Here is a 13,983-nt window from a genome sequence, read left to right as displayed (position 1 = left end):
AGTTCTAAAAAGGTGCAGCGCCTGGATTCCTGCTTTCAAATCCGGGCAGCTGTGCACCGGGCAAGCTCAGCACAATGCGCAATGCCACGGGAGGGGTTGCTAGTCCACAGGGCTGGAGGCTGTTGAAGGAGGTACTGAACCAGACTGGCTGAGCAGAGCTCTTGTTGCCTTTCCCACAAGTTTTGATCTTTGAAGCTGGACTGCACGGTAATCTTAACTGACCATGACGATATTAGTCACCACCGCGCACCTACCCTCTACTGCTCCTTTTCCAAAGATGAGTAGGCTTGTAATCACTGGTCACTACCCTTCCCTATCAGCAGTTCACAGAATGATCCATGATTGTCAAGCCTATTACTCAGTTTACAGTTCCTCAGTCATCTGGTCCTTCCCGAGGTACCAATTTACTCCAGAGTAGCGATTTGAACTCCTGTCCCCAGAACTTCAAAGACCATAATGAGGGGCTTAATTAAAGGGACTTCGCCACCTCCTCTTCCCACTGCACCCCTCCGCACCTGACTTTCCCCTTCTCAATTTTAGTACCTTAGTTGGGCAGCACGGTGGCACAGTGGTTGGCACTGCTACCTCACAGCTCCAGGGACCCGAGTTCGATTCCGGGCTTGGGTCACTGTCTGTGTGGAGTTTGCACATTCTCCCCATGTCTGCGTGGGTTTCCTCCAGGTGCTCCAGTTTCCTTCCACAGTCTGAAAGATGTGCTGGTTAGGTGCATTGGCCGTGCTAAATTCTCCTTCCGTGTACCCAAACAGTGTGTGGCGACTAGGGGATTTTCACAGTAACTTCATTGCAGTGTTAATGTAAGCCGACTTGTGACTAATAAATAAACTTTAACTTTACCTTCTGAGGGTTTGGGTTTTGCCAGCCTTCCCCAGTATCTCGCAGCAGTGGTTATTCTTCACCCTTGAGCCATAGAACCACTGCAGTGCAGAAGGAGACCACTCAGCCCATCGGGTCTGCACCGAATCTCCGAGGCAGCATCTTGCCCTCCCACCCTATCCCCACAATGCTGCGCATTTCCCATGGCCAATCCACCTAACCTGCACATCTTTGGACACTAAGGGGCAATTTACCACGGCCAATCCATCTAACCCGCACATCTTTGAAGTGTGGGAGGAAACCCACATTTCTGAGGAATGTGGAGGAACAGAGAGATCTTGGGGTTCATATCCACATATCTCTGAAAGTTGCCACTCAAGTGGATAGAGCCGTGAAGAAGGCCTATAGTGTGTTAGCGTTTATTAACAGGGGGTTTGAGTTTAAGAGCCGTGGGGTGATGCTGCAACTGTACAGGACCTTGGTGAGACCACATTTGGAATATTGTGTGCAGTTCTGGTCACCTCACTTTAAGAAGGACGTGGAAGCATTGGAAAGAGTGCAAAGGAGATTTACCAGAATGCTGCCTGGTTTGGAGGGTAGGTCTTATGAGGAAAGGTTGAGGGAGCTAGGGCTTTTCTCTTTAGAGCGGAGGAGGGTGAGAGGCGACTTAATAGAGGTTTATAAGATGATGAGGGGGATAGATAGAGTGGACCTTCAGAGACTATTTCCTCGGGTGGATGTAGCTGTTACTAGGAGGCATAACTATAAGGTTCATGGAGGGATGTCCAAGGTAGGTTCTTTACTCAGAGAGTGGTTGGGGTGTGGAATGGACTGCCTGCTGTGATAGTGGAGTCGGACACTTCAGGAACTTTCAAGCGGTTATTGGATAGGCACATGGAGCACACTAGAATGGTAGGGAGTGGGATAGCTTGATCTTGGTTTTGGACAAAGCTCGGCACAACATCGAGGGCCGAAGGGCCTGTACTGTGCTGTACTGTTCTATGTTCTAAATCGGAGCACCCGGAGGAAACCCACGCAGACACGGGGAGAATGTGCAGACTCCACACAGACAGTGACCCAAGGCTGGAATCGAACCCGGTTCCCTGGCACTGTGAGGCAGCAGTGCTGACCACCGTAGCACTATGGTGAGCCAAGACATTTTGCCATCTCTAATTGTCGGAGTTACCTGCCTGGCCTGACACTCCTTGGTCACGCACAGACACATGCACACACATGTCAGTAAGTCATGGATGAGGTTCCCCCTCCCAGCCCCAGGCGTTTTGGTGAAGCGAGCATCCTTATGGTTGCCCCCTTTGTGCTCAGGCAAGTCTGCACAGCTTAAGATTCAAACCCTTCCACCTTTGGCCCTTGGTGGCTAAGTCAGGTCATCGTCATTGCCAATAGGCCTTCAGAAAGTCTCTTTATCATTATGCAATCAATGAACCATGATAAGATCAACATGAGTCCATCTAAACTTCACACCTGAGTTATACACCATCAATATGATTTGATTTATTATTGTCACATGTATCAGTACACAGTGAAAAGTATTTGTTTCTTGCGCGCTATACAGACAAAGCATACCATTCATAGAGTACATAGGGGAGAAGGAAAGGAGAGGGTGCAGAATGTGGTGTTACAGTCATAGCTAGGGTGTAGAGAAAGATCAACTTTATATATAGTAGGTCCACTCAAAAGTCTGACAGTAGCAGGGAAGAAGCTGTTCTTGAGTCGGTTGGTGCGTGACCCCAGACTTTTGTATCTTTTTCCCTACGGAAGAAGGTGGAAGAGAGAATGTCCGGGGTGTATGGGGTCCTTAATTATGCTGGCTGCTTTGCCGAGGCAGTGGGAAGTGTAGACAGAGTCAATGGATGGGAGGCTGGTTTGTGTGATGGATTGGGCTACATTCACGACCTTTTGTAGTTTCTTGCAGCCTTGGTCAGAGTAGGAGCCATACCAAGCTGTGATACAACCAGAAAGAATGCTTTCTGTGGTGCATCTGTAAAAGTTGGTGAGAATCGTAGCTGACATGTCAAATTTCCTTAGTCTTCTGAGAAAGTAGAGGCGTTGGTGGGCTTTCTTTACTCTAGCGTCAGCATGGGGGAGACCAGGACAGGTTGTTGGTGATCTGGACACCTAAAAACTTGAAGCTCACAACCATTTCTACCTCATCCCCATTGATGTCGACAGTGGCATGTTCTCCCTTACGCTTCCTGAAGTCAATGACAATCTCCTTCATTTTGTTGACATTGAGGGAGAAATTATTGTTGCCGCACCAGTTTATCAGATTACCTATCTCTTTGTTGTACTCTGTCTCGTCAATTGTTTCAGATCCGACCCACTAATGTGGTGATATCAGCAAATGTGAAAATTGAATTGGAGGGGAATTTGGCCACACAGTCATAGGTGTATAACGAGTATAGTAGGGGGCTGAGGACACAGCCTTGTGGGGCACCGGTGTTGAGGATGATCGTGGAGGAGGTGTTGTTGCCTATCCTTACTGATTGCGGTCTGTGGGTTGGGAAGTTCAGGATCCAGTCGCAGAGGGAGGTGCCGAGGCCCAGGCCATGGAGTTTGGAGATGGGTTTCGTGGGAATAATGGTGTTGAAGGCTGAGCTGTAGTCAATAAATAGGAGTCTGACATAGGTGTGCTTGTTATCTAGGTGTTCCAGGGTTGAGTGCAGGGCCAAGGAGATGGCGTCTGCTGTGGAACTGTTGCAGCGGTAGGCGAACTGTAGTGGATCCAGGCAGTCTGGGAGGCTGGAATTGATTTGTGCCATGACTAACCTTTCAAAGTATTTCACAATGATGGACACTAAGGGGAAATTTAGTTGGGAAAAACCATGGCTTGTGTTCAATTCCATTTCCAATGGCTGTTGTTAAGCTGAAAACAAATGGGCCAAAATTATCCAGACCTTCCTGTTGGTGAGATCTTCCAGTCCTGCTGACAGAGAAGCTCCTTGCGGTGCTTTCCCCAGCATCAGAGGGTGCGGGGAACACAAAACACTGTGGACATCGGCGGGACTGGAAGATCCCACCGTCAGGCACTGGTGGACTGCCTCCACCACCAGAGAATATGCCGTGGCGGGAGGGTACAACAAGTCCCAGCAGAAGTCAAGACGGACAGCCTTGCCTTTGCCTCAGGACACTGCAAAGTGCCGTTGAGGCAATTAAGTACTTTTGAAGGGTAGTTACCATTGTAATGTAGGAAGCATGACGGAATTCATTCGGGGAGGCAATGATCTAGTGTTATTATTGCTAGACTATTAATCCAGAAACTCAGCTAATGTTCTGGGGACTCGGGTTCGAATCCCACCAGATGGTGGAATTTGAATTGAATAACAAATATCTGGAATTAAGAATCTACTGATGATCATGAAACCATTGTCGATTGTTGGAAAAACCCATCTGGTTTGCTAATGTCCCTTTAGGGGGAAGGAAATCTGCTGTCCTTACCTGGTCTGGCCTACATGTGATTCCAGAGCCACAGCAATGTGGTTGACTCTCAACTGCCCTCGGGCAACTAGAGTCATAGAGGTTTACAGCTTGGAAACAGGCCTTTCAGCCTAACTTGTCCATGCCGCCCCTTTTTTTTTAAAACCCCGAAGCTAATCCCAATTGCCCACATTTGGCCCATATCCCTCTATACCCATCGTACCCATGTAACTATCTAAATGCTTTTTAAAAGATAAAATTGTATCTGCCTCTACTACTACCTCTGGCAGCTTGTTCCAGACACTCACCACCCTCTGTGTGAAAAAATTGCCCCTCTGGACACTTTTGTATCTCTCACCTTAAACCTATGCCCTCTAGTTTTAGACTCCCCTACCTTTGGGAAAAGATATTAACTATCGAGCTGATCTGTGCCCCTCATTATTTTATATACCTCTATAAGGCCACCCCTCAGCCTCCTACGCTCCAGAGAAAAAAGTCCCAGTCTACATAGAACATAGAACAGTACAGCACAGAACAGGCCCTTCGGCCCACGATGTTGTGCCGAGCTTTGTCTGAAACCCAGATCAAGCTATTTCCTCCCTATCATCTCGAAGTACTCCATGTGCCTATCCAATAGCTTCTTAAATGTTCCTAAAGTTTCTGACTCCACTATCCCTGCAGGCAGTCCATTCCACACCCCAACCACTCTCTGAGTGAAAAACCTACCTCGGACATCCTTCCTATATCTCCCACCATGAACCCTATAGTTATGCCCCCTAGTTACCGCTCCATTCACCCGAGGAAATAGTCTTTGAACGTTCACTCTATCTATCCCCCTCATCATCTTATAAACCTCTATCAAGTCTCCTCTCAACCTCCTCCGCTCCAAAGAGAAAAGCCCAAGTTCCCTCAACCTTTCCTCATAAGACCTACCCTCCAAACCAGGCAGCATCCTGGTAAATCTCCTTTGCACTCTTTCCAGTGTCTCCACATCCTTCTTGTAGTGAGGTGACCAGAACTGCACACAATATTCCAAATGTGGTCTCACCAAGGTCCTGTACAGTTGCAGCATAACCCCACGGCTCTTAAACTCAAACCCCCTGTTAATGAACGCCAACACACTATAGGCCTTCTTCACGGCTCTATCCACTTGAGTGACAACCTTCAGAGATCTATGGATATGAACCCCAAGGTCTCTCTGTTCCTCCACATTCTTCAGAACCCTACCTTTGACCCTGTAATCCACATTTAAATTTGTCCTACCAAAATGAATCACCTCGCACTTATCAGGGTTAAACTCCATTTGCCATTTTTCAGCCCAGTTCTGCATCCTATCTATATCTCTTTGCAGCCTACAACAGCCCTCCACCTCATCCACTACTCCACCAATCTTGGTGTCAGCAGCAAGTATCAGTCTATCCAGCCTCTCCTGATAACTCAATCCATCAAGTCCCGGTAGCATCCTAGTAAATCTTTTCTGCACTCTTTCTAGTTTAATAATATCCTTTCTATAATAGGGTGACCAGAACTGTACACAGTATTAACTAGGGATGGGCAATAAATGCTGGCCAGCTAGCGACGCCCATGTCCCACGAATGAATTTAAAATCTAATTTAAAACAAAGATATTTCTTGTCCAATATGAATTTCTGGTGAAGATCCCTTCAGTCTCTGTAGGGTCAATTCAAAAGTTTTTTAAAGTTTATTTATTAGTCACAAGTAAGGCTTACATTAACACTGCAATGAAGTTACTGTGAAATTCCCCTAGGCGCCGCACTCTGGCGCCTGTTTGGGTCAATGCACCCTAACCAGCACGTCTTTCAGAATGTGGGAGGAAACCGGAGCACCCGGAGGAAATCCACGCAGACATGGGGAGAATGTGCAGACTCCGCACAGACAGTGACCCAAGCCGGGAATTGAACCCAGGTCCCTGGCGCTGTGAAACAGCAGTGCTAACCACTGTGGCACCGTACCGCCCCTATTCATTTCTTTGAATAGAGGAAGGCAGCACTGATACAATAAATTTCTTTGATTGAACAGAACTTAAAATTAAATCATTACAAAAGGGAACAGAAAGAGAAACAAAACGAGAAAGAGAGAGACTGGCTTTTCCTGCCAGCCCTGTACTGATCACACACTGAACTCGAACGTAGAGCTGAAACTACAAGATATGTGATTCGTTATCTTATCGAAATTGTTTGGCACATGTTGTCTCTAACTTAGAGAAAGAGGCCTTGCAGATGTTGTTTATGAAAAATTTTGTTTGGCCTATAAGAAGCCAATTTTCGTAGAAATCATCGAATCCCAACAGTGCAGGAGAAGGCCATTCGGCCCATCGAGTCTGCACTGACCGCAATCCCACCCAGGCCCCACCCCTGAAACCCCACATATTTACTGTGCTAATCCCTCTAACGTACACACCCCGGGACTCTAAGGAGCAATTTAGCACGGCCAATCAACCTAACCTGCACGCCTTTGGAGTGTGGGAGGAAACCGGAGCACCCGGAGTAAACCCACGCAGACACGGCGTTGTACTTTTGAAAAATGCAGTCCGTTTTCCAGCGAGCCCAGCATGCCTTCTGAGTTTTAAACTGCAGTCATGATGTGGAGATGCCGGCGTTGGACTGGGGTAAACTGGGGTTGGACTTTAACCTGGTGTTGTTAAACTTCTTACTGTTTTAAAATGTAGTCAGGTTAAAGCTGGGCGAGTTAATGTTTTTAGCTTGGCATTTGCCTCGGCAGAAATATCTAAAAATGAAGTCTTTGCGTAAATGAAGCAAGCCATGCACAGGCTCTGCAATCTCCAGTGAAATGTTTGGGGCAATTAATTCGAGACCACACAGGTTCTGAAATTTGGCGTCTGATGCGAAACATTCCGGATGATTCTACACAGAAGCTGTGAAATCGCACAGAGCCCCTCCGCTCAACTATCGTGTCGTTGGCTGTGAGCTGATAAAGATCAACCCCGTTATGGAAGCTGTGATTGATGCAGTTCCGATGGATGTAGATTGCCTGCAACGGGGAAGGAAAGGCAGTTTGATGTGTGACTGGCAGCCGAGACTTCATTGCCTAAGCAGATACTTAAGTTGCCTTGTCCCGTGGGCCTCTTTATTGATCTCCTGTTTGATATTGGAGAACAGCTTCCAGCAAATGCAACCGCTTCGGTGTGGGACAGGAAAATTCCTATCCTGATTTTTCCCTGTGTATGTCCCGGGCCAGATTAAAAGTTTGAAGTTCGTTTATTAGTGTCGCAAGTGGCTGTGCGGCATTTTGCGCATTCTCCCCGTGTCTGCGTGGGTTTCCTCCAAGGATGTCCACGGTGGTTAGCACTGCTGCATCACAGCGCCAGAGACCTGAGTTCGATTCCCGGCTTGGGTCACTGTCTGTGCGGAGTCTGCACATTCTCCCCGTGTCTGCGTGGGTTTCCTCCGGGTGCTCCGGTTTCCTCCCACAGTCCAAAGGTGTGGGGGTTAGGTGCATTGGCCGTGCTAAATTGCCCCTTAGTGTCAGGGGGACTAGCTAGGGTAAATGCATGGGGATAGGGCCTGGGTGGGATTGTGGTCGGTGCAGACTCGATGGACCGAATGGCCTCCTTCTGCACTGTAGGATTTCTATGATTCTATGTGCAGGTTAGGTGGATTGGCCATGATAAATTCATGGGGTGACAGGGATAAGGTGAGGGAGATTTCGATTTGATTTGATTTAATTTACTATTGTCACATGTATTAGTATACAGTGAAAAGTATTGTTTCTTGTGCACTTTACAGACAAAGCATGCCGTTCATAGAGAAGGAAAGGAGAGAGTGCAGAATGTAGTGTTACAGTCACAGCTAGGGTGTAGAGAAAGATCAACCTAATGCGAGGTAGGTCCATTCAAAAGTCTGATGGCAGCAGGGAAGAAGCTGTTCTTGAGTCGGTTGGTGCGTGACCTCAGACTTTTGTAAGTTTTTCCCAACGGAAGAAGGTGGAAGAGAGAATGTCCGGGGTGCGTGGGGTCCTTGATTATGCCGGCTGCTTTTCCTGAGGCAACGGGAGCTGTAGACGGAGTTAATGGATGGAGGCTGGTTTGCGTAATGGTCTGGGCTTCATTCACGACCCTGCTTAGGTGGGGGTTGGGATTATAGGGAGGAGGTGTGGTGCACTGGTTAGGGGGGGGCGGGGCGGGGGGGGGGTATAGGGAGGGGATGCAGTGCGCTGATTAGTGCGGGGTATGGGGGGGGTGCGGGGCGCTGATTAGGCAGGAGTGGGGGGTATAAGGAAGGGGTACGGGGCACTGGTTGGTGGGGGTGGGGGGGTATAGGGAGGGGGTGCGGTGCGCTGGTTAGGGGGTGGTGGGGGAGTATAGGGAGAGGGTGCGGTGGTTAGGGAGGGTGGGGGGTATAGGGAGTGGGTGCGGTGTGCTGATTAGGGGGGTGGGGAGTATAGGCAGGGGGTGCAGGGCGCTGGTTAGTGGGTGGTGGGGGGGTATAGGGAGGGGGTATGGTGCGCTGGTTAGGGGGATGGGGAGGTATAGGGAGGGGGTATGGTGCACTGGTTAGGGGGATGGGGAGGTATAGGGAGGGGGTATGGTGCGCTGGTTAGGGGGATGGGGAGGTATAGGGAGGGGGTATGGTGCGCTGGTTAGGGGGATGGGGAGGTATAGGGAGGGGGTATGGTGCGCTGGTTAGGGGGATGGGGAGGTATAGGGAGGGGGTATGGTGCACTGGTTAGGCAGTGGTCGGGGGGTATAGGGATGGGGTGCAGTGCACTCGTTAGGGGGGGTGGGGAGGTATAGGAAGGGGGAATGGCGTGCTGGTTAGGGGGGTGGGGAGTATGGGGAGTGGGTGCAGTGCGCTGGTTAGGAGTGTGGGGAGGTATAGGGAGGGGGTGCGGTGTGCTGGTTGGGGGGGTGGGAGGGGGTATAGGGAGGGGGTGCGGTGCGCTGGTTGGGGGGGTGGGAGGGGGTATAGGGAGGGGGTGCGGTGTGCTGGTTAGGTGGAGGTGGGGGGGTGTATGGAAGGATTGCGCTGCGCTAGCAGAGAGCTGGGGAGTTGTCGAGCTGGAAGCCTCAGTCACAGTTGATTGACTCCCTGTCAGTGCTGTCCGCCAGGAATGATTAATGGACTCCGTGTCCTCCTTGCGATAACATTCACGGCCTGTCCATCCAGGCTTTTCAGCAAACTGAGCTGTTTGTGCGTCCACACACCATGACCGCTGTGTAGACAGCTCCCGTCTGACAAGGGCACTGCAAAAAGCCTCTGGGTGGCCTCCACTTCTGGAGCTCCGTGCTCCACCTGGGGTGGGGGGCATTTTTAAACAGGTTACACTGTAGGTGGGGGAAGGGGCCGGCAAAATATTGCCCCCGCACTCCCGAGCTTTCACGCTTGCCATGTCAACGTGCCCTCCATCACAGTGTGGCGTCAGAAGCAAATTAAGGCAAGTCAATATGATTCTAAATCATTTATGATTGATCCGGGAACGGCAGTCATTTATAAAGACAGGGAGGCAGCGTACAGAGGACAAGAGGGCGAGTGAATTCAACAGGATTTTGAGTGCCAACAGTACAGACACCATTGCAGTTCTGTTCTGTACCTTCCGGAACGGTTGTGTTGAGATTTGTGCACTTATTCTGAGAGACTCATAGAATCCCTGCTGTGCAGAAAGAGGCCATTCAGCCCATCGCACCTGCATCGACAACACTCCCACCCAGGCCCTATTCCCGTAACCCCATGCATTTACCCTGCTAATCCTCCTGATAGTAAGGGGCAATTTAGCATGGCCAATCCACTAATCCGCACATCTTTGGACATGATGTGGAGTTACCGGCGTTGGACTGGGGTGGGCACAGTAAGTAGTCTCACAACACCAGGTTAAGGTCCAACAGGTTTTTTTGGTAGCACGAGCTTTCGGAACGTTGCCCCTTCATCTCACCTGATGAAGGGGCAATGCCCCGAAGGCTCATTGTTGGACACTAAGGGGAAATGTAGCATGGCCAATCCACCTAACCTGCACATCTTTGGATTGTGGGAGGAAACCGGAGCACCCGGAGGAAACCCACGCAGACACGGGGAGAACATGCAAACTCCATACAGTTACCCAAGGCTAGAATTGAACCCAGGTCCCTGGCGCTGTGAGGCAGCAGTGCTAACCCACTGTGCCACCCTCGGTTACTAGGTTAGGGAGGGCCTGTGCATCGCCACTTTTAGTTAGGCCCTGATGCATTTGTCAGCAGTGGCTCTGTGGATAGCTCTCGAGCCTCTGCAACTGCAAGGTTCCTAGCTCAAGTCCCGCTACAGGGCTTGAGCGCGAAGATCCAGGCTGACGGTATAGTGCAGCACCGTGGGAGTGCTACACTGTTGGGAATTGCTGTATTTCCAGTGAGATTAAACCAAGGCTCTGTTAGCTTGCCTGAGTGGGTATTAAGGACCCAGTGGTACTATTTTTTGAAGAGTAGGGGAATTCTCCCTGAAGTTGTGCGGGTTATGTTGTTTGGCCATTCGGGTGGCACAGTGGGTTAGCGCTGCTAACTCACAGCACCAGGGACCAGGTTCGATTCCGGCCTCGGGCCACCATCTATGTGGAGTTTGCATGTTCTCCCCGTGTCTGCGTGGGTTTCCTCCGGGTGCTCCGGTTTCCTCCCACAGTCCCAAGATGTGTGGATTAGGCTGATTGGCCGTGCTAAATTGCCCCTTAGTGTCAGGGGCTTTAGCGGGTAAAATACTAGGCGTTATGGGGATAGGGCCTGGGTAGGATTGTTGTCAGTGCAGGCTTGATGGGCCAAATGGCCTACTCCTGCACTGCAGGGATTCTGTGTGCTAAATTCTCCCTTAGTGGGATAAATATGTGAGGTGAAGGGGATAGGGCCTGGGTGGGATTGTTGTCGGTGCGGGCTTGATGGGCTGAATGGCCTTCCCTGCACTGTAGGGATTCTATTCTGACCAATATTTATCCTTCAATCAACATCACGTAGAAAGTAGAAGCAGGAGTAGACCATTCGGCCCTTCGAGCCTGCTCCGCCATTCATTTTGATCTTGGCTGATTATCGAATTCAATATCTTGCATCACAAAATACGGACAGTCCGATGGTTATCCTGTTGCTGTTTGTGGGAGCTTGCTGTGCGTATATTGGCTTCTGTCCTTCTACGTTGCAGCAGTGCCCACACTTCGCACAACTCTTCATCGAAGGAGTGGCTGATGATCAAATAACAAAAGGGGGGGGGGCAAAAAGAAAATTCCGGAATTCTCTTCTCCGTGGACTCATCATTCCCACCTCTCCTCATCAATTCCTTCCCGCCCACTGCTCCGGAATCTCGCCGGGCCTATCATTGCCCCTCCAGAGTGTTGAAGACCACGGCCTGCCTGCACTGGAGCCTGGCAGCTCGAATGTGGAGTCATTAATCACTTTCTATTTGACAGGGGGGGGGGGCCGGTGAGGGGAGGATGTGGGGCGAGGGGGCCCACAGCTTGACCTGGTCTCCGTTCTGGAATCTTCCCCCGTCCCCCAGCTGAGCTAACAGGTTTTGAGTTGCGTCCGTCCCCGGCCTAATGTGGCAGCTCCCACAGAGGCCGGAGTGATCACGTTACAGCCTCGGCGGCTGGAAGGAGCAGCCGGCACGTCAGGGTGGTGTGTGTCAAGAATCCTCGCACTGTGCGGCCTGGGATCAGTCCCGACCTCCCTCCCCTTCCCCTCCTCCCCCCTTCTCCGCTCGTCTGAGTGCAAACCTCTCTCCTTGTACTCGCAAAGGAAGAAACTCTTCAGGATGATAGGATCCCCGCAGTGCAGAAGGAGGCCATTCAGCCCATCGAGTCTGCACCGACTCTCCAACAGAGCATCGTGTCAAAGCCCAACCTCCTGCTCCATTCCTGTAACCCCACATATGCTAATTTCCCCCCCCCCCACCACCAAGCCACATAACTTGAGTCACTGAGGAGAAATTTAACATGGCTAATCCATCTAACCTGCACATCTTTGGACACTAAGGGCAAGTTAGCATGGCCAATCCACCTAACCTGTACATCTTTGGACACTAAGGGCAATTTAGCATGGCCAGTCTGCCTAACCTGCACATCTTTGGACACTAAGGGACAACTTAGAATGGCCAATCCACCTACCTGCACATGTTTGGAGTGTGGGATAAAACCGGAGGAAACCCACGCAGACACCGGGAGAATGTGCAGACTTCGTACAGACAGTGACCCAAGCTGGGAATTGAACCCAGGGCTTTGGCCTGTGAGGCAGCAGTGCTAGCCACTGTGCCACCTTACATAGAAACATATTGGATTGTTGTCGGTGCAGGCTCGATGGACCGAATGGCCTCTTTCTGCACTGTAGGGATTCTAGGATTATGTTTCGGGGTCCTATGCCAGAGATATCAGTCAGCCTGATGAACTCCACTCTGCACAGGCCCAAACACTGAGGGGTGTGCGAGATTGGCTTCTCCCTCCCTGCCTTGGCCCTACCCCACCCCTCTCACCCCACAACTTCACTCGAGGAATAAGATGCCCTTGTTCCAGCCGGTACCATTCCTCTGATGAGCTTGTAATCGAAAGGCCCATCTACCCTCTCAAGGGCAGCGTTGCCTTAGTACCACACCAGAGGAAACAAATAGAAAAACTGGTGTGAAAACAATAATCTCTCCCTCAATGTCAGCAAAATGAAGGAGATAGTCATCGACTTCAGGAAGCGTAGTGGAGAACATGTCCCTGTCTACATCAACAGGGATGAAGTGGAAATGGTCAAGAGCTTCAAGTTTCTAGTCGTCCAGATCACCAACAACCTGTCCTGGTCCCTCCACGCCGACGCTATAATTAAGAAAGCCCACCAATGCCTCTAGTTTCTCAGGAGGCTAAGGAAATACGGCATGTCCGCTACAACTCTCACCAACTTTTACAGATGCACCATAGAAAGCATCCTTTCCAGATGTATCACAGCTTGGTATGGCTCCTGCTCTGCCCAAGACCGCAAGGAGCTACAAAGGGTTAGGTGGATTGGCCATGGTAAATTGGCCCGAGGGGGATTAGCAGGGTAAATATGTGGGGGTCATGGGAATAGGGCCTGGGTGGGATTGTGGTCAGTGCAGACTTGATGGGTCAAATGGCCTCCTTCTGCACTGTAGGGATTCTATATGCGCGGTAACATCGATCAACTCGAAGGGACAGAAGATTGTGGATTTGAGTCTAATTCGATTTGATTTGATTTATTGTTGTCACATGTATTGGGATACAGTGAAAAGTATTGTTTTTTTACGCGCTATACAGACAAAGCATACCATTCATAGAGTACATAGGGGAGAATGAAAGGAGAGAGTGCAGAATGTAGTGTTACAGTTACAGCTAGGGTGTAGAGAAAGATCAACTTAATATATGATAGGTCCATTCAAAAATCTGACAGCAGCAGGGAAGAAGCTGTTCTTGAGTCGATTGGTACGTGACTTCAGACTTTTGTATCTTTTTCCCGATGGAAGAAGGTGGAAGAGAGAATGTCCGGGGTGCGTGGGGTCCTTGATTATGTTGGCTGCTTTCCCGAAGCAGCGGGAAGTGTAGATGGAGTCAGTGGATGGGAGGCTGGTTTGATGGACTGGGCTACATCAAACCCAGTTGATGTAGGCAGCAGTGCTAACCATTGTGCCACTGTGTCGCCTTATGGTTTCATTGGCATCTTGGAGGCTGTGTGTATTTAGGAATGCAGGAGATAGCCGGAGGCCTAACTTGCCTGTCGCATTCAATGCATAGTGCG

The 13,983-nt window shown here is 50.1% G+C and overlaps 1 protein-coding gene across 2 annotated transcripts in view; it reads left to right on the top strand.

Moving 5' to 3' along the window:
* Window positions 1-13,983, top strand: part of LOC144480508 (AT-rich interactive domain-containing protein 3B-like) — a 183,052-nt gene that overhangs the window by 105,128 nt on the left and 63,941 nt on the right. The gene's annotated exons all lie outside the window — the stretch shown is intronic.

The sequence above is a fragment of the Mustelus asterias genome, chromosome 29 (genome assembly GCF_964213995.1).
Source record: "Mustelus asterias chromosome 29, sMusAst1.hap1.1, whole genome shotgun sequence".
Classification (NCBI taxonomy): domain Eukaryota; kingdom Metazoa; phylum Chordata; class Chondrichthyes; order Carcharhiniformes; family Triakidae; genus Mustelus; species Mustelus asterias.
This window is presented reverse-complemented; position numbering and strand designations above follow the sequence as displayed.